We start from the raw sequence: 26,128 nt of genomic DNA, 5'->3' as shown, positions 1-26,128 counted from the left end.
AATTGAGAGTCAAGTACTTGGAAAGTTTTAACAGCAATGTGACATTGCCAGGAGATCCAGATGCCTGGCTCATTTTATAGTTAATTTGTATTGTATTTTACAAAAGCATCAGTTCTCAACAGATTCAATTAAAAAAAAAAAAAGCCTCTTTGCCCCAGGTAGCAACAGCTCAGTAACAAATTTGCATATCTAAAGGCTTATTTGTGAATAGCCCCCCTAGCTGCATAGAAGGAAATATAGTCTAGAGATGATCTATAGCTCTGGACCAGCACCTGCCCATCTAAATATGGTATTACTGTGGGGAGAGCAGATGGAGATTGGGGACCACTAGACACAGACACCTTTCCAAGTTCCCTGTCTTGGTTGGCTTTGGTTCTCAAATAAAGTTGTAATTATTCACCTGATCATCATTTGCTGAGATGTGAGGCAGTGATGTACCAGATGGACTGACCAGGAAGTCCCTCACACCATCCTTTGCATCCTCTTGATGTCAGTTGGCTGCATGTACATAGCATTGAGCTCTTCGATCTAAGTGTTGAAGAAAGATTTATTGAAGATATGAAGTATAAGGAATTATGATGAAACACAACAGAAAGTTGAAATTCCTTAAACCAAATGCTTCAAGGTAGAGTGAAGAAGACGTGTCTTTGTATAGCCTGGACAGAACACACAGGGAATGAACGAATACAGGGAACACATGGGTCAAGTGCAAATGTGTAGAGCTTTTATTGCAATAATTACCCAATGGTTAAAAAAATTGGTAGAGCCTCCCTTTCTGGAAAGAAAATTCTAGGTGTGCCCTGCACAACAAACTCAAAATCCGGCAACTGAGCTGTTTACCCTTCACCAGGGTGGAAATACCCTAAGGACGGGGTGGGTCATGGTCTTCCTGTGCTTTCTGCAGCCCCCATTGCTTTTTACGGAGTTTGAGATCTCCTCTCATCCTCAGCCCACATCTGACATGGCCGGTCAGAAACCTATGGTGCAGCGCTCTTAAACCCACTACCATTTCTCCTCCATTTACTTTCCCTCCCTCTCTTCTTTGCTTAAGAAAGTCTGGGCCATTTTTGTTGGAGGCCAGGCCCTCAGCCAGAGACACTGTGTACTCACTTGCTCTATTGAATTGTTTGCCTGTGACTGAATAATAGCATTTTCTCGGCTTGTTCGGGTAGAGGCGATGGTGATGTCATGAGGGAGTCTGAACTCAGCTCTCTGTGTCGGTTTTACTGCAGGTTTGTCTGAGGGACATAACTAGGTGAAGGAGATGGATTGAGGGAAGTGAGAAACAGCTATAACTGTTTTCATGTAGGATGATACTATATTAAAGGAGGAGCCACAGCTTTTCCAGAAGCGATCCGATAGAATTCATCATGAGACTTCTGTAGGGGAGATGAAAATTGGCCTCATGCAATAAAGTTTTTATTTATCTATTTCAAGATTTTAAATTCTGACATCTGACACTCAGGAAGAGATCCATCTTTTTAAAAAAATATTGTAATTGAAGTATAGTTGATTTACAATGTTGTGTTAGTTTTGGGTGTACAGCAAAGTGATCCAGTTTTATATATTTATAAATATATATATATATGTATACATATATGTATATATATGTATTCACCTTCAGATTCTTTTCCATTATAAGTTATTACAAGACATTGAGTATAGTTACCTGTGCTGTACAGTAGGTTCTTGTTATCTATTTTATATATAGTAGTGTGTGTCTGTTAATCTCAAACTCCTAATTTATCCCTCTCCCACCTCCCCCTTTCCCCTTTGGTAACCACAAGTTTGTTTTCTATATCTGTGAGTCTGTTTCTGTTTTGTAAATATTAATAAGTTCATTTGTATCATTTTTTTAGATTCCACAAGTAAGTGAAATCATATGATATTTGTCTTTCTGACTTACTTCACTTAATATGATAATCTCCAGGTCTATCCACGTTGCTGCAAATGGCACTATTTCATTTTTCTTTATGGCTGAGTCATATATCTCACATCTTTATCCATTCCTCTGTTGATGGACACTTGGATTGCTTCCATGTCTTGGCTATTGTAACTAGTGCTGCTGTATCTTTATTTAGAAAGTTACCCTACTGTGCTATCTGGAGTTGAGGGATGGGATTAAAAGGGATTGGCTGCAGGCAAGAACACCAAAGAATTGCAAAAGAAAGAAATTGAATTTGAGGGTTGGAGAGAAAAAGAGAAGGTAGAGGAGTGGGAGGGCCACCACCTTGGTGAACTAATTGCGGAAGTTAAGCGGAGGTGTGTCTCAACATTGTAAATCTATTAAAAACCATTCAGTCATACTTCAAACAGGTGAGTTATATGGTATGTGAATTACATCTCAATAAAGCTTTTAAAAAAGAAAGCAAAGGTGTGTCTACTACTCAATTTTTTTTTAACATCTTTATTGGGGTATAATTGCTTTACAATGGTGGGTTAGTTTCTGCTTTATAACAAAGTGAATCAGTTATACATATACATATGTTCCCATATGTCTTCCCTCTTGCGTCTCCCTCCCTCCCACTCTCCCTATCCCACCCCTCCAGGCTGTCACAAAGCACCGAGCTAATATCCCTGTGCCATGCGGCTGCTTCCCACTAGCCATCTACCTTACTACGTTTGTTAGTGTGTATATGTCCATGACTCTCTCTCGCCGTCGAAGCTCACCCTTACTCAATTTTGAGTTGTCTGCAACTACATTGCTGCAGTATAAGTTCCAAATGCCTCCCCAGGATTTAGCAAAGCCTACAAAAAATAAAAAACAGACCTTGTGAGAGGGTTTTTTTTGTTTGGTTTTGGTGGAAATCTAGGAAAGGATTGGCATTCCTTATTTGGGTTAATGTGGGCTGGAAGGAGACACTGTGCACTGGAGAAGAGATGATCCATAGATTCCTAGTTCCGTAGAACCTGGGGCTCAGGGGCAGAGTATCCAGGAGAATAATTTGCAGAGATCTTGGCAATGATATTAGATTCTGCTCACAATGTAGACTAGAGGTTTATATGGAAATTATGGAGCCTCTAATGACAATGGATTTCTCTTAAATACAACAGAAGTTTTTATTGCATGAGTTGGTATTTACTTTTATGAAATGCTCACTATTCTGGTTAAAGTTATATTCTGCTAATTCAGCTTCTTCAAAAATGTGTTCCTGGGATTAATAATTCTAGGAGATAGGCAGTGAGAAGAAAGATTAGATGGTCAAGCAAATTTTAGGAAACTCTGCCAATTCTATCCTCCTCTCATAAGATCACAACTGGCAATAACATGTTAAAAGCTCTGAGAAGGTCTGCAGTAGGATCCACGTTTCTTTTTAGATCAGTGTTTCCTGCGCTTAGTTGACCACTGACTTTTTTTTCAGTAGCACAGATCATCAGAGAAAGCCCTGAGAATGTCACTGCACTTGAAGGAATTTGAATTTGAGCAAAAACCTTCCACCTGGAGTCAAGGTAGAACTTCGTAACCGTCTGTGCTTGGTGTTTTCTCATCTATTCCTTCATTTTTTCATGCAGCATCTTCTCTTTTTAAAGTGTTTGAAGGCATTTTTAGCTTAGTTTAAATGATGTCTGTGCGATCGGTCCTGTCAAGGCTGGGGAGCCTGTGTTGCTTTGTATTTGTCAAAGCAGCAAACTGTTGAATGATAATCATTCAACGACCACAAAATGCATCTGGGGAATTGGTGCTGTCAGATTTGGATATTAGTCTTTGGTGGCCTAACTGTAGTAATTAATACATAATGATAATGCAAATGCTAATGAAATTAGCAGTGCAATTGCTATTAATATGGTTTAGGCATATCATTACTGGCTTACTGCCCTCAGTAAAAAAGTCTTCCCTAAAGTCAGGCTCTCTTCGTGATACTAGCTAACACAATGAGTTAACTTTTCTAGTTGAATTCCCTGCCTTGCATTTAGTAATTTCTAATCACATGTAACAGCTACATGCTGCTATATAATCCCGTTTTATAACTTCTGAATAATTATCGCAAACATAGCAAATGTTCCCAATAGACTAGATGCACGCCAAATATCGGACAGGAGAAAACAAAATAAAAATAGTGGTTTAGAACTCAAATATAGCAAATACTGTGGGGTAGGAGCAAGTGGAAATCCATGCAATGTTAATATGCGAGTCATAATAATAGACAATTCACTGATAAGCCTCCATAGTAAAGAAGTGCAGGTCTTCCTAATGGTGTTCTCATAAATGTCTTTTCATTTATTTAATTTCTACCTTTAACTAGGACCCAGTAGAATTTTCACAACATATTAGGAGGATATTGCCTTACACTGTGAATTTTTCTGATTCGAAAGTGGGGTAGAGGGCTGATTTGTACTGCCCATGGTGGCTACACAGTGCATCTTGTAACGACTGGTGACATATTGGGGAATTCTTCAGGCTCTTCCCATCATTTTCCCACTTGTCATCTATTTTTTTTGCATTCCTCGATTTCTCCTTTGCAATGTCATCTCTTTACCTCCTGCTTTTCAGTCCTCTCCACTTTTTCCTTGTCCTGTGACCCAATCTAGGTACTTCTCTAAGTGGGGTACACGTGATTTTGGTAGAGTTTTAGTTGTCTATCTCTTCTATTTAGGTGTTAGTAAAAATCACTTGTCAAATAAGGGTTTCTGTGACAATCTTAGATAACATGACAAATTCAGTATTTAAGTATGTTGATCTAATTGTGAAAAGAAAGAGAAATAGCAGAGTGGGCTCATTAAGTTATTAACAGAAAGCAGCTATCACATAATGGGTATGTAATGGAACCATTTAATAAAAATAGGTACAAAATACTAGTGTAATTAGATGAAAAGGTCATAGATATCATCAATTTAGATGGAGGTGATATGAGAAATAGGACTTAAAACTTCCAGGAAACTATCTCCTGGAGATTATTTGAACCACAAAAAGGTGGTTTGCATTTCCAGCTTAACAGCCAGAACCACAGTATGCCATCTGCGGCATGGTGGAGAGAGCTCTGCAGGGCATCCCTAACTGGAAGGGCTGAGGAATAGGTCTCACGCATTAACTGATGCTAGAAAATTATAGCTGCCTGAACTCTCACTCTGTGAAAGGGACTGACTTGCTCCTTGACTAGTATCCATGAGTTTCTTTACAGGATAATTACGGTCAATTTTTCCAAAGGAAAAATGACCAACTTTTCTATTACATAAGAAAAAAATAGTAACTTACATTAGGATTTATCAAATTTTACCTCTAAGACATATGAGTTTTGCCTCGTGACACTCTTTCCTGGTATGTCTTCACGTGGGACATTCAACCTCCTTTGTTTGCTTCTCTCTTTGTCTGTTAAGCCAGTCTGCATGTAAGGTGACGTAAAGGCTGCTTCTTTTTGAAATTACTCCTGACCTTCACAGGCAAGATCTTTTGTTCATGCTCTTGCTATTAAAGATGTGCCTTGTCTCTCCTGATAGTCTGTAGGCAACAGAGTGTGAGGTTCCTCTCTTACTCATTTTTGTAGTCTTCTACTTCCTCACCTCTCTTGTGCCTGGAGGTGTGCTTGGCTCCTGGTGTGCAGGCAATAGATATTTATGAATGAAATAATAAAAGAAAGAAGAATGGAGTTATCTCGCAGAGAGTTGGCAAGAAGTGTGTGCATAACAATTGTTCCCTGTGGTGGCAGAAAGAGAACCTGCCTTAAAGACCAGATCAGCACCTCTGTCTTGAGCACCTCTGTCTTTAAGGATGAACAAGTTCATTAATTTATTCATTGTCCAGGGGTGTCTCCAAAGCTGTGTCCATCTCCAGCATAAGGTTAACATAAATTACAGTGTATTGCAGACATATTTATACTAAAAAATATTTGTTGCTTACCTGAAATTCAAATTTAACTGGGTGCCCTATATTTTTATTTGCCAGTAATAAACCCACACTCCTTCATGGCATTTGGACTCAGTTATCACACAAGGAGATGAGAGGCGGAGAAGTGTTTCCCTGGGACCTGAAGAGTGTTAGTCACTACAGCAGATGTTCTAATGTCACAAGATGTCCTTGCCAATGCTTTCATTTTCTTTTGATAAATACCCAGGAGAGGTGTTGCTGGATCACACGGTACTTCTATTTTTAATTTTTTCGAGGAATCTCCATACTGTTTTCCTTAGTGGCTGCACCAATTTATTATACATTCCCACCAACAATGTACAGGTCTTCCCTTCTCTCCACATCTTTGACAACACTTGTTATTTGTAGTCTTTTTGATGATGGCCATTCTGACAGGTGTGAGGTGTTATCTCATTGTGGTTTTGACTTGCATTTCCCTGATGATTAGTGATGTTGAGCATCTTTTCATGTGCCTGTTGGCCATGTGTATGTCTTCTTTGGAAAAGTGTCTATTTAGATCCTCTGCCCATTTTTTAATCGGTTGTTTGGTTTTTATGATGTTGATTTATATGAGTTCTTTGTATATTTTGGATATTAACAACTTATTGGATATATCACTTATAAATATCTTCTCCCATTCAGTAAGTGGACTTTCTGATTTGTTGATAGCTTCCTTCACTGTGCAAAGCTTTTTAGTTTGATGTAGTCCCATGTGTTTGTTTTTGCTTTTGCTTCCCTTGCTTAAAGAGACAGATCCAAAAACTTTTTTACAAAGACCAAGGTCAAAGAGCATATAGCCTATGTTTTCTTAGAGAAGTTTTATGGTTTCAGATCTTACATTTAAGTCTTTAATTCATTTTGAGTTTATTTTTGTATATGGTGTGAGAGAGTAGTCCTGTTTGATTCTTTTGCATGTAGCTGTCCAGTTTTCTCAACACCATTTGTTGAAGAGGCTATCTTTTCCCCATTGTATATTCTTGTCCCCTTTGTCATAGATCAATTTCCCATATAAGTGTGGGCTCCTTTCTGGGATCTCTATTCTGTTCCATCGATCTATGTGTCTGTTTTTGTGCCAAGACCTTATTGTTTTGATGACTGAAGGTTTGTAGTAAAGCTTGAAATCAGGGCGTGTGATACCTCCAGGTTTGTTCTTCCTTCTCAAGATTGTTTTGGCTACTCAGGGTCTTCTGTGTGAATTATTTGTTCAGTTCTGTGGAAAATATCACTGGTATTTTGATAGGAATTGCCTTGAATGTGTAGGTTGCCTTGGGTAGCATTGTCATTTTCACAATATTAATTCTTCCAATCCAGGAGCATAGTATCTTCCCATCTGTTTATGTCATCTTCAATTTCTTTTATCAGTGTCTTAATAGTTTTCCAAGTACAGGCCTTTTACCTCCTTAGTTAGATTTATTCTCAGGTATTTTATTCTTTTTTTATGTGATGGTAAATAGTATTGTTTTCTTAATTTCTCTTTCTGATAGTTCACTATAAATGTGTAAAAATGAAACAAATTTATGAATATTAATTTTGTATCCTACAAATTTGCTGAATTCATTGATGAGCTCTAGTAGTTTTTGGTGGTGTCTTTAGGATTTTCTATTTATAATATCATGTCATCTGCAAACAGTGATAGTTTTACTTTTCTCTGTCCAATTTAGATTCCTTTTATTTCTTTTTCTTGTCTGTTTGCTGTGGCTAGGACTTCCAATACTATGTTGAATACACATACAAAAAAGAGAAATGAATCTAAATATAACATTAAAGACAGTCATCAAATAACAAAGGAAGAGAACAAAAGAAGAAAGGAAGTAAAAAGAACTACAAAACAACCACAAAACAATAAACAAAATGGCAATAAGTACATACCTATCAATAATTACTTTAAATATAAATGGACTAAGTGCTCCAATCAAAAGTTATATAGAATAGATAGCTAGTGGGAAGCAGCGCGTAGCACAGGGAGATCAGCTCAGTAGTTTGTGATCACCTAGAGGGGTGGGATAGGGAGGGTGGGAGGGAGGGAGATGCAAGAGGGAAGAGATATGGGAACATACGTATATGTATAACTGATTCACTTTGTTGTAAAGCAGAAATTAACACACCATTGTAAAGCAATTATACTCCAATAAAAAAGATGTTAAACAAACAAAAAACCAACTTTCTAAAAACTGTGGCTAAAAATGCAAATTAAATAAGCAGAAGTGCAAAAATAATGTTATCATACATAATTGTTAGTTCATTTTGTATAATAATGTTCTGCTCAATTAAATATTAATATTCCCTAGAAAAGTAAAAGTAAAATTCTTATCAGCTATTTAAAAAGAAAGATATATAGAGAGTAGCTAAATGGATTAAAAAAAAGACTCATATGTATGCTGCCTACAAGAGACTCACTCAGATCTAAAGACACACTCAGACTGAAAGTTAGGGGATGGAAAAAATATTCCATGCAAATAGAAATCAAAAGTAAGTTGTAGTAACAATACTTATATCACACAAAATAGACTTTAAAACTAAGACTGTAATAAGACACAGATGGACATTACATAATGATGAAGGGATCAATCCAAGAAGAGGATATAAGGATAGCATATACACACACACACACACACACACACACACACACATATATGAACACACATAGGAGCACCTAAATACGTAAAGCAAATATTAACAGACATAAAGGTAGAAATTGAGAGTAACATAATAGTAGGGGACTTTAACACCCCACTTACATCAATGGACAGATCATCCAGACAGAAAATCGGTAGGGAAACCCTAGCCTTAAATGACACATTATACCAAATGGACTTAATAAGTATATATAGAACATTCCATCCAGAAGCAACAGAATACACATTTTTTTCAAGTACACGTTAATAATTCTTCAGAACAGATCCCATGCTAGGCCACAAAACAAGACTTAGTAAATTTAAGAAATTTGAAATTTCACCTTAAGAAAATTGAAATGAGATGAAGCATCTTTTCTGACCACAATGCTATTAGACTAGAAATTAACAAGGAAAAAAAACTGCAAAAAATCCCAAAACACATGGAGGCTAACCAATGTGGTACTAAACAACCAATGGGTCACTGAAGAAATAAAAGAAATCAAAAATACCTGAAGACAAACGAAAACACAATGAACTGAAATCTATGGGATGCAGGAAAAGCAGTTTTAAGGGGGAAGTTTATAGTGACACACACCTACCTTAGAAACATGAAAATTCTCTAATAAACTTTACAGCTAAAGAAACTAGAAAAAAAGGACAAACAAAGCCCAAAGTTAGTAGAAGGAAAGAAATGATAAAGATCAGAACAGAAATAAGTGAAATAGAGACTAAAGAAACAGTAGAAAAGATCAATGAAACTAAGAGCTGGTTCTTTGAAAAGATAAACAAAATTGTAAAACTTTAGCCAGACTCATCAAGAAAAAAGAGAAAGGGCCCAAATCAATAAAATCAGAAACGAAAAAGAAGTTACAACAAACACCACAGAAATACAAAGGATCATAAGATATTATTATGAACAATTATATGCCAATCAAATGGACAACCTATAAGAAATGGACAAATTCCTAGAAATATACAATTTTCCAAGACTGAATCAGAAAGAAATAGAAAGTATGAACAGACCAGTTACCAGTAATGAAATTGAATCAGTAATACAAAAACTTCCAACAAACAAAAGCTCAGAAACAGATGGCTTCATGGGTGATTTCTACCAAACATTTAGAGAATAGTTAATACCTGTCCTTCTCAAACTAGTCCAAAAATTGCAAAGGAAGGAATGCTTCTGAACTTACTCTACAAGACCAGCATTTCCCTTATACCCAAACCAGGCAAATATCACAAAAAAAGAAAATTATAGGCCAATATCACTGATTAACATAGACTCAAATATCCTCAACAAAATATTAGCAAACCAAATTCGACAATACATTAATAGGTTCATACACCATGATCAAGTGAGATTTATCCCAGGGATTCAAGGATGTTTCAATATCTTCAAAGCAATCAATGTGATACACCATATTAGCAAATTGAAGAATAAAAATCATACGATCATCTTCATAGATGCAGGGAAAGTTTTTAACAAAATTCAACATCCAATTATGATAAAAATTCCAGAAAATGGGTATGGAGGTAACTTACCTCAACACACTAAAAGCCTTATATGGTAAGCCCACAGCTAACATCATAATCAATGGTGAAAAGCTGATAGCATTTCCTACAAAATTAGAATCAAGACAAGGATGCCCACTCTCAGCACTTTCATTCTTTGAAACTAAAATTATTAAAAAACTATATTGACTCAGTTGGCTTATAGTCAACACAATGCAAATTATGTGACAATTTTGATTACAGAGACATTTGAAAGGAAAGTAAAAAAGGATTAAATTTTATGGAATAAATATATAATATTTAATTAATTATGTACATTTAAATTTTATTACTCTGGTAAGAATGCTGACACACAAGCAGAACACTAATAATATTAATTGTTGCCTAGTAATATTAATTATTATATCCTGCTGACAGTCATATAAAAATCATTTATTTTGATATCATAAAGGTATAAGGATAACATTTTATTTAACAGTTTGTTAATTTGATTTATAAGATGTAGATATTTAGATGTAAGCAAGGGAGCTCTCCAATCTTGCCCTGGGCCCCACAAATTTGTGGGAACCAACCTGCATGGAGAGGTTATCAGGAAGGTGAGGAAGGCATCTGACAAATGCTGAATTGACTCAGCAGCAGCCCCTGGAAATAAGTAGTCCTTATTTTCCCATCACTTTCCCTGAGTAAGGTATGATGACATCTATGTTAGTTTCCCGGGCTACCATAACAAAACACCACATACAGCATTGCTTAAACCACAGAAATTGATTGTCTCAGTTATGGTGACCAGAAGTTTGAACACAAGTGGCCTCAGGTTTTTTCCTTCTGAGGCTGTGAGGGAGAATCTGCTCTGTGCCTCTCTCCCAGCTTCTAGTTGTTTGATGGCAATCTTTGGCTTGTAGAAGCATCACCTAGATCTTTGACTTCATTTTTTTTTTTTTGATGGTACGCGGGCCTCTCACTGTTGTGGCCTTTCCCGCTGTGGAGCACAGGCTCCGGATGCGCAGGCTCAGTGGCCATGGCTCACGGGCCCAGCCGCTTCGTGGCATGTGGGATCTTCCTGGACTGGGGCATGAACCCGTGTTCCCTGCATCGGCAGGCGGACTCTCAACCACTGCGCCACCAGGGAAGCCCCTCTGCCTTCCATTTTTTAAAAAAAATTTTATTGGAGTATAGTTGATTTACAATGTTGTGTTAGTTTCAGGTGTACAGCAAAGTGAGTCAGTTATACGTACACAAATATCCCCTTTTTTTATGATTCTATTCCCATATAGGTCATTATAGAGTATTGAATAGAGTTCCCTGCGCTATTCAGTAGGTTCATGTTAAGTATCTATTCTATATATAGTAGTGTGTATATGTCAACCTCAATCTCCCAATTTATCTGTCTCCCGCTTCCCCCCTGGTAAGCACAAGTTTGTTTTCTACATCTGTGACTCAACTTCTGTTTTGTAAATAGGCTCATTTGTACCATTCCATATATAAGTGATATCATGTGATATTTGTCTTTCTCTGTCTGAATTACTTCACTCAGAATGACAATCACTAGATCCATCCATGTTGCTGCAAATGGCATTGTTTTGTTCTTTTTTATGACTGAGTACTATTCCATTGTATATATGTACAGCATCTTCTTTATCCATTCCTCCACTGATGGACATTTAGGTTGATTCCATGTCCTGGCTATTGTAAATAGTACTGCAATGAACATTGGGGTGCATGTATCCTTTCAAATTGTGGCTTTCTCCAGATATATGCCCAGGAGTGGGATTGCTGGGTCGTATGGTAGTTCTATTTTTAGTTTTTTTAAGGAAACTCCATACTGTTCTCCATAGTGGCTGTATCAAGTTACATTCCCACCAACGGCGCAAGAGGGTTCCCTTTTCTCCACATCCTCTCCAGCATTTATTGTTTATACAGATTTCATCCTTATGTGTGTCTGTATCCAAATTTTCCCATTTTTTAAAGACACCAGTCTTATTGGATTGAGGACTACCCTAACGACCCTATCTTAACTAATTACCTCTGCAATAATCTTATTTTCAAATAAGGTAACACTCTGAGGTACTGGGGGTTAGGACTTCAACATGTGAATTTTGGGTGGGGGGATACAATTCAACCCATAGCAACGCCCTGTCTTGTCCACTGGTTGAAGCAGAACTTGAAATTGTGTTCTTGGACTTGGGGTGGGGGTTGATTATGGGGTTGAGGTTAGGATGAAGGCCAGGTATGGGAGGAGGCACTTCAATTTACATACATGGTAATTAAAAAAAAAGTTTTTATTTTATTTTAATTGTTTGGTGGAAAGGAGTGATGGGATTGGTGATCTGTCAGTATGTCCCTGCCTCCGAATATCCCTGGCATCCAAATGGCAGTTCTGCCTTACAATGTTGAAAGCTGGGCACACACTCTACTTGCCATCCTTGGGCAGAATCATAATTTTCTTTTAAGAGGAAGAGTTAGAGGAGAGGGAGATTTAAGTGATTGCTAGGTTAGTCTAATTTAATGGCGCTGAGTTTAAGTTAGGCTAGGTTAGTCTAATTTAATTGCACTAAGTTTAACATGAAACAAAAATTGTACATTCATTAAACAAGCTATTGTTACCCAGATTAGATAGATGAGAAAAAATTTAGAGATTTAGGAAGGTATCAGAATCAATGCTGTTAATTATTCTATTAAATATTAAAAACATGCAAAGTGTTTAAAAGCAGAAACCCAAAGTTAAAACATTTAGTTACTTGGCTTTTTAAAGATCTGACAGTGAATGGAAAATGCCTAAGATACCAGGGCAGGCAATATCAACTTGGCCTTTTGTGAACCATAAATAAATATTTCTGGAATGGAGATACACAAGCTAAGCATCATAATTGCCTATGTTTGCAATCTGCAAATTTCATGGTATTTTTTTAACCTGTCAGGTAAGTATCATAGTTATGTTCTGGTCATCTTGTTTCTCTGACTAGCCTGAGCCTTCATGGAGGAAAACAATTGCCTGTGACATTTGGATCATTAAGTCCATTTGAAAGTTGTTTCATGACTTCCATCATTATCTGTAGATGGGCATAACACCTGAACACCTAGCAAGGGCCTTCTTGAGATATTTTTTTAGTAGGTGGTAATGGGGAGGTGAGTGATAAATATTACACTGTCTTTGGCAAAACTACCTGTGTAGCTGCAAAATGTACACCTTTTGGACAGCAGATTGGCTCCTCCCACAAGAAGATGGGCAAGCTCCTTGAGGATGAATTTCTTTCTTTTCATGGCAGTCATTTACTGCCAGCACTTAGAACAGTGTCCAGCAAGAGGTAAGAACTCAAAAGATTGATAGTTAATCTATCCACTTGCCAAATTGTCATGACAGGGTGGATTATCTTAACAGAAAGCAACGTAATTATTCATGTGTGAGAGCAGCATCTTCCAGAATGTCCTGGGGCACTGGTGGGTGGTGGAAGGGAGGATGTCTTAATATCTTCCCCCCTCAACATCATGCCTGGCTTCCAGCTCTCTGGGATCCCAACTTGGATTTCTGCTTGCTGCCAACTCTCAGTCATATGCCATGAATGAGATTTTCTTTTTCTACCTCTGGTGCCTCTTGACACCAGTGTGGTGTAATCAGAAGGACACAGCAAAGGCATCAGATCTGAATCCCATTTCTTTTGTCACCTTTTAGTTTTGTGTTGGTGAACTGGAAGTTGAGGCACACATCTGTTTCTTAATCTGCAGGATGGGAAGGGTGATGCCAACTGGAGTGGCTATGATGATCAATGAGATCATGCATTTAGGACAATTCCTGGCTGGTCTTAAGTGCCCTTGGGGATAGTATTCCCCACAGGTGTCTGCTTCTGCTTGTCTTATGAGAAGAATACTAACTGTCCATTTTCTATGGACTATCTTTTTGAAGATATTTGTATAGCTCCCATCCTCGCATGGTAGAGATAGTGTCTCCCAATGGAGCAAAGGGTTGGGCAGGTTTGCTTGTGGCCCTCTATAAAGGTCTGGGTTACCTAACCTTGAGATTCCTCAGCTGTGACACAAACTCACTCTGTTTGCAGCATCCACCTGGATCCCTCCTCCTCACCTCCGTGGGGTTTGAGGGACAAAGAGAGTTGAAGTGAATGTGACACTCATACTGCTTGCTGTGCTGTGAGTCACTAAGTCCCTTGTCTCTGACCCAGGAGTCTCGTGTCTTCTGCCAGCATCCATGAAATGTAGCAGACTCACTTGTTAGCTTCCAAGCAGGATCAAATCTCAGACCCTTCACAGTTCTTGACAACACTCAGTACATACTCAAAACATTTGTTCTGTTTTGCTTCTCTCACTAGAGGACAGGTGTTTGGAAGGAAGAGACCATGTTGTTTATTTTAGTCTCCAATCCTAGTGCAGAAGAGACACACAGTACATTCTTGATATACCTGAACTGAACTGGCCTGGCTGGTCATTAGCACAGTTTTTGCTTCCTCAGTTAACTCAAACTCAGCAACACCTGAGGGTCAGCCAGTAGAAAGGGAGGATATAGGAAGTAGGCTGATGGAGAAGAAAAGAAAAAACCCAAACACCTTAATTCTTTTGCCATGTTTCACCTATGAATCCCTCTATACATGAAAAAAACCCCTAAGTAATGTCCTCTTCAGAAACACATGGAAAAATGACCAGTGATCACTATACATGATAGTCATTGTATTCCAGTGTGTGTGGGAATAAGACATATCCAGCAAAAGGTCCCAGTAAAGGTCTAAAGGGGTCCTACCTGTGCATGGCAGGGAGAATTCCATCCTTCCTCCCATGAACAGGGGAAGTGAGGGATGATGGAGACAGAATGCAGGAGAGATTCTCCAGTGGAAGAGAGTTGGGCAAAGAGCTGTCTGGTGGCAGACCTCTTAATCCTGGGAGAGGGAATTTATGACACTCTGGATGCCACTCCAGGATCTGAAGCAACTGCCCAAAGCAGTCAGGGGATTGAGGACAGCTGGGCATCACTAGGCAGGACCACAGGCTGTGTAGACCAAAGAGTGGCTGTGGTCATTCTCCCTGCCACAGTGCTAGCTCTGCATGGCTTTGATGCTGTCATCTTAGCTACCAGCCCCACAGCTCCAGAAGTACCTCTCCCACCTTACCCCGGAACAAACTCCTATGCACCCCTCAGAGCCCAAGGCCCTTTGCAACAACTTGGTTGAGTCTGTGGAGCTGTGTCCCTTGGCAGGAGGCAGAGTGTGCTGTGTTTTCTTGGTTAATGTGCCTGTCATTTACCAAATATTGCTTGAGTGTGCTGGGCATTTGCATTTACTATGTTTTCTTATTTTCTGTATTTTTTTTTTTTTTTTTTGCGGTACACGGGCCTCTCACTGTTGTGGCCTCTCCCATTGCGGAGCACAGGCTCCGGACGCACAGGCTCAGCAGCCATGGCTCACGGGCCCAGCCGCTCCACGGCATGTGGGATCTTCCCAGACCGGGGCAAGAACCCATGTCCCCTGCACCGGCAGGCGGACTCTCAACCACTGTGCCACCAGGGAAGCCCTTATTTTCTGTATTCTTGATGCTTTGGCTTCTGGGGTCTCACTGGCTGGAGTGGGACTGCTCCTTTCCAGCACTAGCTAATTCCTAGAGATGGCAAACAACTTGCCTGGGAGTGAAACTTTCATTTGCAAACCAACTGATCCAAAGCCCATACCTCCCAACCGCCTCCATTTTTGAGCTCTGGGGCTTTTATACTGTGGCCCAATATTACCCTTCCCTAATCACTCCAGGTCCAAGTACCAGACAACTTGGGACAGTGCCTATAACCCAGATCCCACTGAAATTATTCAAACTAGCTAATCCTAAACTTGCTTAACTTGCTTACACTATCTTGCCCATTCCTTCCCAGCAAAACCACAATAAAGGCTCTTTGCTCAAGTTTTCCCCTTACACTTCTTTCTCCAGACTAACCCTGGTGCTTCCGCATGTGGCCCTGCATGGCATGGCATGCCCTCTCCTCTTGGGAACTATGAGTAACAAACTATCTTTTCCCTACAGTCATTTCCTGATTTGTTCCCTTACGGTACCTGAATAATAACAAAACCTACACTTTGAAACAGCATTACCTTGTGCACTGAATAGAAGATAAGCTTGTACTGGGGCTCAAGGGAGAACTTTTCTTTGTTAAGATATATTTAGGACTTGGGTAAGCATTCTTTGTTCGGCTTTCCAGTGGAAACGTATATTTAAAAATACAGGACAGAGTTTCATGAAGTTTTGCCCCTTCAGAGGGGAATGGTTGAAAGAATGATGAACCTTCCGTACCCTGGAATACTACACACTGTTGGAGACTGAATCAGAGCTATTGACTATTGACTTGGAGGGATTTCCCAGATTTCTTATTGAGAGAAAAGCAAAATGCAGAAAAGTGTTTACAATAGAATATTCTTTTTGTAGACATCAAACAGTGACAGAAATGACCTAGCTATATGCATATATGTCTGTGTGTTTGTGTACAATTATATAAGCATAAGGAGGAACATGGAAAGATGTAAGATATGTTGTTAATATAAATTAATCTGGGAAGTTGGGATGATATATTGGGAGTAGGGAGAATGGGGAGAGGAGAGAAGGCAAGGACAAAATTGGGGTGGGGGAAATGATTGCACTTAAAATCCCATGTCTACATAATTTTGCTTAAACATTTACGTCAAGTTATACGTGTATGTTTATGTGTAAATATTGGGGTGCCCAAAAGTTTATTTCAGGTTTTTCCATAACATCTTACATTTCTTAAAGTTCTATAATCTTGTGACTCAGCTTTTTAGCAGAATTATATTCTATGACTCAAGACATTTTAATATCATTTTTCTGTGATTTAAGTTTAGGTGGGGGAGAAGAGACATTTGCCCGCCATCCACCCGCTGAGCTCAGGTGAGCAGAATCGCTGGGTTGTGATGTCCCACTGGCAGGTAGATGTTCATAAACTTGAATCACCACCTCCCTATTCACACCTCTGATTTGTGGAACAAGCAGGATGGGATGAAGCAGCTGCCTGTGCGGAAGGAAGCCTGTCTCTCCAGATAGAAAGAAACGATTCTGTGCCTCTGGTTACAGCCCACCACAGACTCACTAGCTCACTGCCCTGTGGTCACTTGGGCCAGACAAAAGCAAGTTCTTTTCTCACAGTGCAGGGCCTCCTGCCCTGCAAACTTAGCCCCTTTGGCTGGGTGTTACTAAGCCATGAGTCTAAATATGGCACATGGCAGTTTGATGGAAATCATTTCCAGTAAAAGAGGATGTTTCCTCAGCAGTTTTCAAGCTGGCGCTGACTCAAGCATCCTCGAGGGAGCCCGTTTAACTGGTCATTAGGGAGACAGCAAAAAGGCATTGAGGAATTCTGTAACAAGATACGTATCCTGTGTGGAAGGCCTCCTGGGTCTCTCTGACCATTGGCTCCCCCTGCATACTGCCGAGGTTTTATTGATGCTGCTGAAAAGTCTTTTACTGCTGCTAATCTGTTATTTGCGCATAGTTTTAAAGACACTGCTTCCAGCTTTGTGAGGAACAAGTCCAAAGGTGAAACATGGCATCCGAACAGTAATTCAATGTCTAGAGCTGATTAACAACCCCACCACTACATCCTCAGAGGCACAGAAGTGAATTGGAGCCTCAAAAAGATGGATGAATGTTTATGCTGAGTTTTGCAGGCAAAATATTTACACTATTCTAAGGGCAACAAATACACTTAATTACAAATCTACATTTGAGAAAATCAGAATATAAACAAACTGAATTTCTGCACATGGGCTGTATAGTGCAAAAAATGTAGTTTGGTTGAGAGGTATTTGGGTTTGTCTGCTATGGAAACAAGTGATACTTAGAAGGGTAAGTAAAAGTGTCACAAATAATCAAGGATAATATTGTAGACTGCTGAGGATGATAAAAAGACCAATTACCTGAATTCTAATACAGACTTTGGGATCTGGGATTATTCAACACCTATCCATGCTCTACTGGCAGATCTGGGGTTAAATTTTTTAAATGAAGCATAGACTCATAGAATATTTAGATCCGGAAGTCTATTCCATTGTTTGTTCCTGTTCCCAAGCATTCATTTCTTTCAACACTATTGATATAGATCTTTAGGGAAGCATTTCAAATGATTTGAATGGCAAGAATGAGAAAATATATTTTAAAAAATGGAAGATATGCTAAAAATGTATTTTTTTAAAGGATCAGAACAAAACCATAGTTACCTAACCAAGGAACCATATGACTAACCACAGCTGCGTGGTTAGCAAATTTGTGAATGTGTGGAGTCAAGGAATTTGTCTTGGGCATAAACTAAGGGGTCAGAATGTTTTACTTATTTAATTTTTAAGTGTAGAAATTTCTTCCTAGGAGATAGGAATGTGTAAAATTTGGTAATGTGGGCTTATTCTTTTTTTAAAGAGTCATTTGGAACAGTTCTCCTTAAAAACAGAACTATTTTTAGATGCAACCAATTGCTGTTGGCAATGAAAGTGTTGATGTGCTCATCTTTGGACCCGTTGTTCTTTTCACACTTTAGTCTTTGGACTCAGTTGCTGTCTTAAAGGGATGGATCTTTATCCTTAGGCGAACTCTTGATGCCTCTCCCATAGGAGGTCAAGGTCAGGCCTCCTTGTAATTAGTACTTTCTGTGAATGGTCATGTATTCCCTAGAGACATGGGACCTATGAGAAGATTGCATGGTCCAGGAAGGAAAGGTTGGTGAATCTACCTTATTCAAAGGGAGTTCAGCTCTAGAGACCAAGCTGGGAGGACCTCTTTGGAATTCCCGTGAATCCACTCTCCATAGCCTCGGCAGGGCCACTTGCTGGGCCTGGGTTGTGGGAATTGGCTGCTTCTTTGGCAGTGCTAGTCCTGGGTGTAGCATTCTATGGAGCCATATAAAGTGATTCCTATGGACAAGTGGTGAGGCTGGCAGGAAACAGATACAACAAAAAGAGACCAGACTGATTCCATTGGTCAGAGTAAGCAGTAAAGTAGGGGATAGCAGGATTCTGCTCTTTTATGCCAGTAAAAGGCTTGCCTTGGTGATTGGCACATCTATTATAAATGTGGTAAGTTTAGTCTATTGTCTGACTTTTGAACTCTTGACTCAGATATCCTCTCTGGGTTGTGTTGTGAGCCTTTTCATTTCTATCTTGAACGTAGAGATATCTGATCCTAGCACCTGACAAGAAAAAATACAAAGCAATCGTTTGCTAGAATGAATACTAATATATAAGATATGATATAATACGGATACACTCTTAGTTTTTATTTTTTTAACATCTTTATTGGAGTATAATTGCTTGACAATGGCGTGTTAGTTTCTGCTATAAAACAAAGTGAATCAGCTATACATATATCCCCATAACTCCTCCCTCTTGCATCTCCCTCCCTCCCACCCTCCCTATCCCACCCCTCTAGGTGGTCAAAAACCACCAAGCTGATCTCCCTGTGCTATGCGGCTGCTTCCCACTAGCTATCTGTTTTACATTTGGTAGTGTATATATGTCCATGCCACTCTCTCACTTCGTCCCAGCTTACCCTTCTCCCGCCCTGTGTCCTCAAGTCCATTCTCTGTGTGTGTGTCTTTACTCCTGCCCTGCCCCTAGGTTCTTCAGAAACTTTTTTTTTTTAAGATTCCATATATATGTGTTAGCGTACAGTATTTGTTTTTCTCTTTCTGACTTATTTCACTCTGTATGACAGTCTCTAGGTCCATCCACCTCACTACAAAAAATTCAGTTTCATTTCTTTTTATGGCTGAGTAATATTCCATTGTATATATATGTGCCACATCTTCTTTATCTACTTATCTGTCGATGGACACTTAGGTTGCTTCCATGTCCTGGCTATTGTATATAGAGCTGCAATGAACATTGCGGTACATGACTCTTTATTTCTTTTTTTTTTTTTTTTTTTTTTTTTTTGCGGTACGTGGGCCCCCCTCAACTTTGGCCTCTCCCGTTGCGGAGCACAGGCTCCGGACGTGCACGCTCAGCGGCCACAGCTCACGGGCCCAGCCGCTCTGCGGCATGTGGGATCCTCCCAGACCGGGGCACAAACCTGCGTCCCCTGCATCGGCAGGCAGACTCTCAACCACTGTGCCACCAGGGAAGCCCACATGACTCTTTTTGAATTATGGTTTTATCAGGGTATATGCCCAGCAGTGGGATTGCTGGGTTGTATGGTAGTTCTATTTTTAGTTTTTTGAGGAACCTCCATACTCTTCTCCATAGTGGCTGTATCAATTTACATTCCCACCAACAGTGCAAGAGGGTTCCCTTTTATCCACACCCTCTCCAGCATTTATTGTTGGTAGATTTTTTTTTTTTTTTTAAACATCTTTATTGGGGTATAATTGCTTTACAATGGTGTGTTAGTTTCTGCTTTATAACAAAGTGAATCAGCTATACATATACATATGTTCCCATATGTCTTCCCTCTTGCGTCTCCCTCCCTCCCACTCTCCCCATCCCACCCTTCCAGGCTGTCACAAAGCACCGAGCTAATATCCCTGTGCCTTGCGGCTGCTTCCCCCCAGCTATCTACCTTACTACGTTTGTTAGTGTGTATATGTCCATGACTCTCTCTCGCCCTATCAAAACTCACCCCTCCCCCTCCCCATACCCTCAAGTCCGTTCTCCAGTAGGTCTGCGTCTTTATTCCTATCTTACCCCTAGGTTCTTCATGACATTTTTTTCCCTTAAATTCCATATATATGTGTTAGCATACGGTATTTGTCTTTTTCTTTCTGACTTACTTCACTCTGTATGACAGACTCTAGGTCTATCCATCTCATTACAAATAGCTCAATTTCATTTCTTTTTAAGGCTGAGTAATATTCCATTGTGTATATGTGCCACATCTTCTTTATCCATTCATCCGATGATGGGCGCTTAGGTTGTTTCCATGTCCTGGCTATTGTAAATAGAGCTGCAATGAACATTTTGGTACATGACTCTTTTTGAATTTTGGTTTTCTCAGGGTATATGCCAAGTAGTGGGATTGCTGGGTCATATGGTAATTCTATTTGTAGTTTTTTAAGGAACCTCCATACTGTTCTCCACAGTGGCTGAACCAATTTACATTCCCACCAACAGTGCAAGAGGGTTCCCTTTTATCCACACCCTCTCCAGCATTTATTGTTGGTAGATTTTTTGATGATGGTCATTCTGACCGGTGTGAGGTGATACCTCATTGTAGTTTTGATTTGCATTTCTCTAATGATTAGTGATGTTGAGTATTCTTTCATGTGTTTGTTGGCGATCTGTATATCTTCTTTGGAGAAATGTCTATTTAGGTCTTCTGCCCATTTTTTATTGGGTTATTATTATTATTTTTTCATATTGAGCTGCATGAGCTGCTTATATATTTTGGAGATTAATCCTTTGTCAGTTGCTTCATTTGCAAATTTTTTCACCCATTCTGAGGGTTGTCTTTTCGTCTTGTTTATGGTTTCCTTTGCTGTGCAAAAGCTTTTAAGTTTCATTAGGTCCCATTTGTTTATTTTTGCTTTTATTTCCATTTCTCTAGGAGGTGGGTCAAAAAGGATCTTGCTGTGATTTATATCATGGAGTGTTCTGCCTATGTTTTCTTCTAAGAGTTTTATAGTGTCTGGCCTTACATTTAGGTCTTTAATCCATTTTGAGTTTATTTTTGTGTATGGTGTTTGGAAGGGTTCTAATGTCATTCTTTTACATGTAGCTGTCCAGTTTTCCCAGCACCACTTATTAAAGTGGCTGTCTTTTCTCCATTGTATAGTCTTGCCTCCTTTATCAAAGGATATACTCATTTTTAAACTATTGCTAACAGCACATCTTATAAACCAGTAACCCTTATATAAGTCAGAATGCACTAGAGTCTTTAGTGGGTTTTGAGTAAAATGCTCAAAAATCTAAGATCTTCTTATTTTTCTATTAACAGCACTCCCTCTTTGTTGATAACAGTGTTCCGTGTTAGCAGCAGGAGATATTGAAGAAGGGTGTGCACAGTCATTTAGAGGAAGCAATGGAATCACCTGAAAGAGAAGGAGGAATTCTCAGTCCTATAAAAGCCAGCTCCTAGGAGAGATGTTGGCAGGAGCTTCACAGAAAGGGCAGGATTTGGAACCATCTAGGCTTCCTGAAGAAGGTCTTCAAGTCATTTCATTCTCCCTGCCTCAGTGGCCAGCCTTACAGGGCTCTTAATAAGATTAGCAGTACCATATGGAAAGCTACCTGCACTCAGCACTCACAGGAAGCTACAGAATGTTTTAATTGTGGCGGGAGACAGGTGTGATCAGGAAATGTTTCTAGTACATTCACTTTGGTGTCTCATCAGAAAGGCCCCAAATCTCCAATAGTTTGTTATGATTTTTCTTCCTATTCATACCCAATTTTGTATTATTTTTTTTTAAAGAGAGTCCCCCAAATTGTATAAGCTTCAGGCCACACAAAGCCTGGATTCACCCTACCCTCCTCCACCACATTCTGGCTATCGAAACTTCGGTAAATTAAGCTCTCCAGCCTAAAGTTTCCTCATCAGTGCAATGAGGCTAACATCAGTACCTACTTGTTAGGTCTTTAGGGGATCTGATTAAATGAATTAATAGGTATAAAACCATTTACAGAAGTGCCAGTTACATGGTAATGCTAAGTTAAGAGCTTGTTAAATAAAAATAAATAAAAGATACATGATAGTTTTAGGTAATTTAGGTTTTAGAATAGTTCAGACTAGAATTCTAGCTGTGACCCCTATGCTTTGAGTCTCAGTTTTCTCATCGAGAAAGTGGGGATGTTGTGATTTTCAAGCTCTTAAAATTCCATGCACCTGGTAAATAATATTGTTGACTCACTCTCAGGCTACTTCTTGTAGCTCCCAAGTTAGCTGCTCTCTGTCTAGAGTGGAAAGTTTTAGCACAAATAAATATGGTACAAAATCATCACATTCTGCATTTCAAAGCAAAATCTGAATTTGATAAAAAGTATCCATATCCGTGTCTTAACATTTTTAACACGAATTACAGAGGATTGGCTATATTTTGTTCTTCTTTCTTACCATTAACTTGGTTTGGAGTTAATTTTTTTAATATTTGGCTTAATTGTTAATGGAATGTTTATGTATGTCTATATGTGGATCTATACAATGTACAAACATACAACTATTTCATTTATAACCAAGCTTAATATATGCACATGTAATCTCATTCTCTCTCTGGCACACAAATTTGTGTATTTTATGGACTTCTGACTAATTTGGACATCTCAAAGTGCTGGGACTGGCTTGGATATCATATTTGTTTTCTGTGAAAATGGCATCCATTTTTAAAAAAATTTCCAAAGTTGAAAAAGACTTCTTCTAATGATCACTTGTTTAAGGTTCTGCTTCCAAGTTCCAACACTATCGTTGGATCATGGAAGCGCCATTTCCTGAGACTATCCCCCTGTGTCTAGGGTGCCCACATGGGCGTAAGTGATATTTCAGGGGAAGCAATTGACAGGCAGCGGTGAGAGCTGCTCGAATGTCAAATACATCCCACGTGTCATGCTTTAGCACCACCTACATTTCTGCCCCTCAAACCGCTAATGGTTCTTTAATATATCAGGTAAGGATGCCAATAAATAGGCGTGATGGTTGTTTAAATTGTATTTTAAAAGCAAAGAGCATGAAAGATTTGACAGCCGAGTTTTCAGTTTCATGATTGATGATAAATTGGTGTAGTTACAAAGTCTAGAATCTCTTTATAGAACAAAAACCAATAACACTATTCAACAGCAACAGCATGTTCCCTGTAGAGAATACACAGAGATAGAATAGCAAAATTCTTAACTGAAATTTATAAGTGCAGAGTGTAAGACGATAGGATATTAGTCTACGAATCAGCACGCATGACTTTGATTAACGTGCATTTATGTGGGTCTTGGTACTCTGATCTGAAAAATCGCCTCCTTAAATGGCGGTGTGGTATCGATGATGATTTTTTACAGTTTGCACCAGTCAGAGGAGGGTTACAGGTGAAAGGCAGGAATAGTCATGGCGTTGAAGATGGAGAAATTGAGAATTTCTGGAAATGATTTAAGTCCACTTCTTACAAACTAAGCAAAGACGACCCTAATAACTTTCGTGTGTAGGGCTTTATAGAGTCATCTACCTTTCCACCCTATTTGATTCATGAACAATAGCACTGGGAGAGTCTTTACTCTCCTTCTTCCAGGTCACACATCTGAGGTTCTGAAAAATACCAGTGTCGGAACTAAAACCCACATCTAAGTCTTGCGACTCCAAATCTGGTGATCTTTGCTCTAAGCTGCTGCAGATGTCATGGGATGCCCAAGAAGTGATTTCAGCCTCTGCCATATAGTTGATATTTTTCATCATCTGTCATTGGAGAATCATAGACATTTGCCGTCTTTCAATGCTTTGCAAATCTGAATGTCTTATGCAGGGCAATTGCCAAGTGATGAATATCTTCCTTACCTACAATACATTATATTACAGTCTTGATGTAATGAAAAGCTCGTGGACTGTATCCTATATGTCTAGTGGAGAACGCATGACGGTTATAAGCAATTATCCACTTGGACTTGTACCAGGAGCTCCCAAGTGGTGTGCTTATGTTGATGTTCTGATCGAGTGAAATTCCCCCGCGTTCCCTGGAACTTTGCCAGCCAGGGTCCTGGCTGTGGAGCCTGTGGAGTCAACTAGAGGGACTCATGGAGAGAGGGGCATGGTGAGACTCCCAAATGGTGCCTAGGGGGAAAGGGAGATTGAAGAACACAGCATTCTAAGAGATTGAAAAACTTCAAGGACATTTTACAACGCATTAGGGTGTGAGGCATCTGACTGTGTGCATAAGTTATTTTATTCTGCTTGCATTTGTGTATATTAATGTTAATTATTAAACATGAATTGAGGGCTTCCTTGGTGGCACAGTGGCTAAGAATCTGCCTGCCAATGCAGGGGACTCGGGTTCAAGCTCTGGGCTGGGAAGATCCCACATGCTACGGAGCAACTAAGCCCATGAGCCACAACTACTGAGCCCATGTGCCACAACTATTGAAGCCCGTGTGCCTAGAGCCTGTGCTCTGCAACAAGAGAAGCCACTGCAATGAGAAGCCTGTGCACCGCAACAAAGAGTAGCCCTTGCTCACCACAACTAGAGAAAGCCCATGTGCAACAACAAAGACCCAATGCAGCCAAAAATAAATAAATTTATTTTAAAAAATAATAATGTATAAAAAAAAACCCCAAAACAAAAAAAACATGAATTGAGATCTGTAAATAAGAACTGGAAAATCCAGTCTTGTTTACACATCTGCTATTACATAACCTTGCTAACATATACACGTAAATGCAGGGGGGAAGCTAACATTTATTGAGCACTTACTATACAACAGGTACTTTGTATACATTACCTCATTTAATCCCCATGACAATTCAATGAAATAGGTATTTTTATGGCATCTCACAGTGAGGAAGCTGAGTTCAAAGAGGTTAAGGAGTATGCCAGGTAGATCATGGCAAAGCTGTCTTAAAAGAAAATTATCAGTTATTGCATGTCCCCTGCCCCATGGTGGATAGAGAGGAAGGTTGCATTTCCTGACAGGGGCTCATCCTTAATCAACGGTTTTAGAGAAATGACAATTCAGGGAAAGGTATAAGTTTGCATATAGATTAAGCCACGAGCATATCTTAAAATAAAATTGTTGAATTTCTAAAGCTGTGATTTATATGGACATCAGTTCAAGTTGTTTTTTAGACAGGGGTTTCATATCCCTCAATAGTTCCACAAATTCCACCCCCCCCCATATAAAATAAGAAGTGACTTCTTGTACCTCGGAGCAAATTGTTTTTCACTCATTCTTATTTTTAAAAATATCATCTTATGAGAAAGTACACTGTTATTTAGTATAAAATATTAAAATCAGTTCATTTTGCCTTGGGTGGCATTTTAGAGTTTTCTGATAAAGAATCAATGGTTTTCCCAGTAGGATTCCCATTTGAAGTAGTCATCATCAGTTTTTCTTACTTTCAAAGTTTATTAATGCAAAGTGTTGATCAGTTGTAGAAGGTTGAAAAGATATCGGGAGAGAAGAGGGAGTTGTGGGCAGGTAAAGTGGGTGTATATTATTGATTTTTTTTCACTCTGAGAAAATTCTTGGCAAAAAAAAAAAAAGTCCTGGTTGAT

The 26,128-nt window shown here is 39.2% G+C and overlaps 1 long non-coding RNA gene across 2 annotated transcripts in view; it reads left to right on the top strand.

The window, feature by feature from the left end:
- Nucleotides 1-23,531, top strand: part of LOC116752543 — a 29,015-nt gene extending 5,484 nt beyond the window's left edge. The window contains exons 3-5 of one of the 2 annotated variants that reach the window (XR_004349549.1): nucleotides 3,366-3,450; nucleotides 16,807-16,895; nucleotides 21,886-23,531. This is a non-coding gene — a long non-coding RNA (uncharacterized LOC116752543). The remainder of the gene's footprint in view (nucleotides 1-3,365; nucleotides 3,451-16,806; nucleotides 16,896-21,885) is intronic. The other variant, XR_004349550.1, reaches the window with a different exon arrangement.
- Nucleotides 23,532-26,128: the final 2,597 nt, after the last annotated feature.

The sequence above is a fragment of the Phocoena sinus genome, chromosome 4 (assembly GCF_008692025.1).
Source record: "Phocoena sinus isolate mPhoSin1 chromosome 4, mPhoSin1.pri, whole genome shotgun sequence".
NCBI lineage: Eukaryota > Metazoa > Chordata > Mammalia > Artiodactyla > Phocoenidae > Phocoena > Phocoena sinus.
The sequence above is the reverse complement of the archived record's forward strand: the minus strand, read 5'-3'. Positions and strand labels throughout refer to the sequence as shown.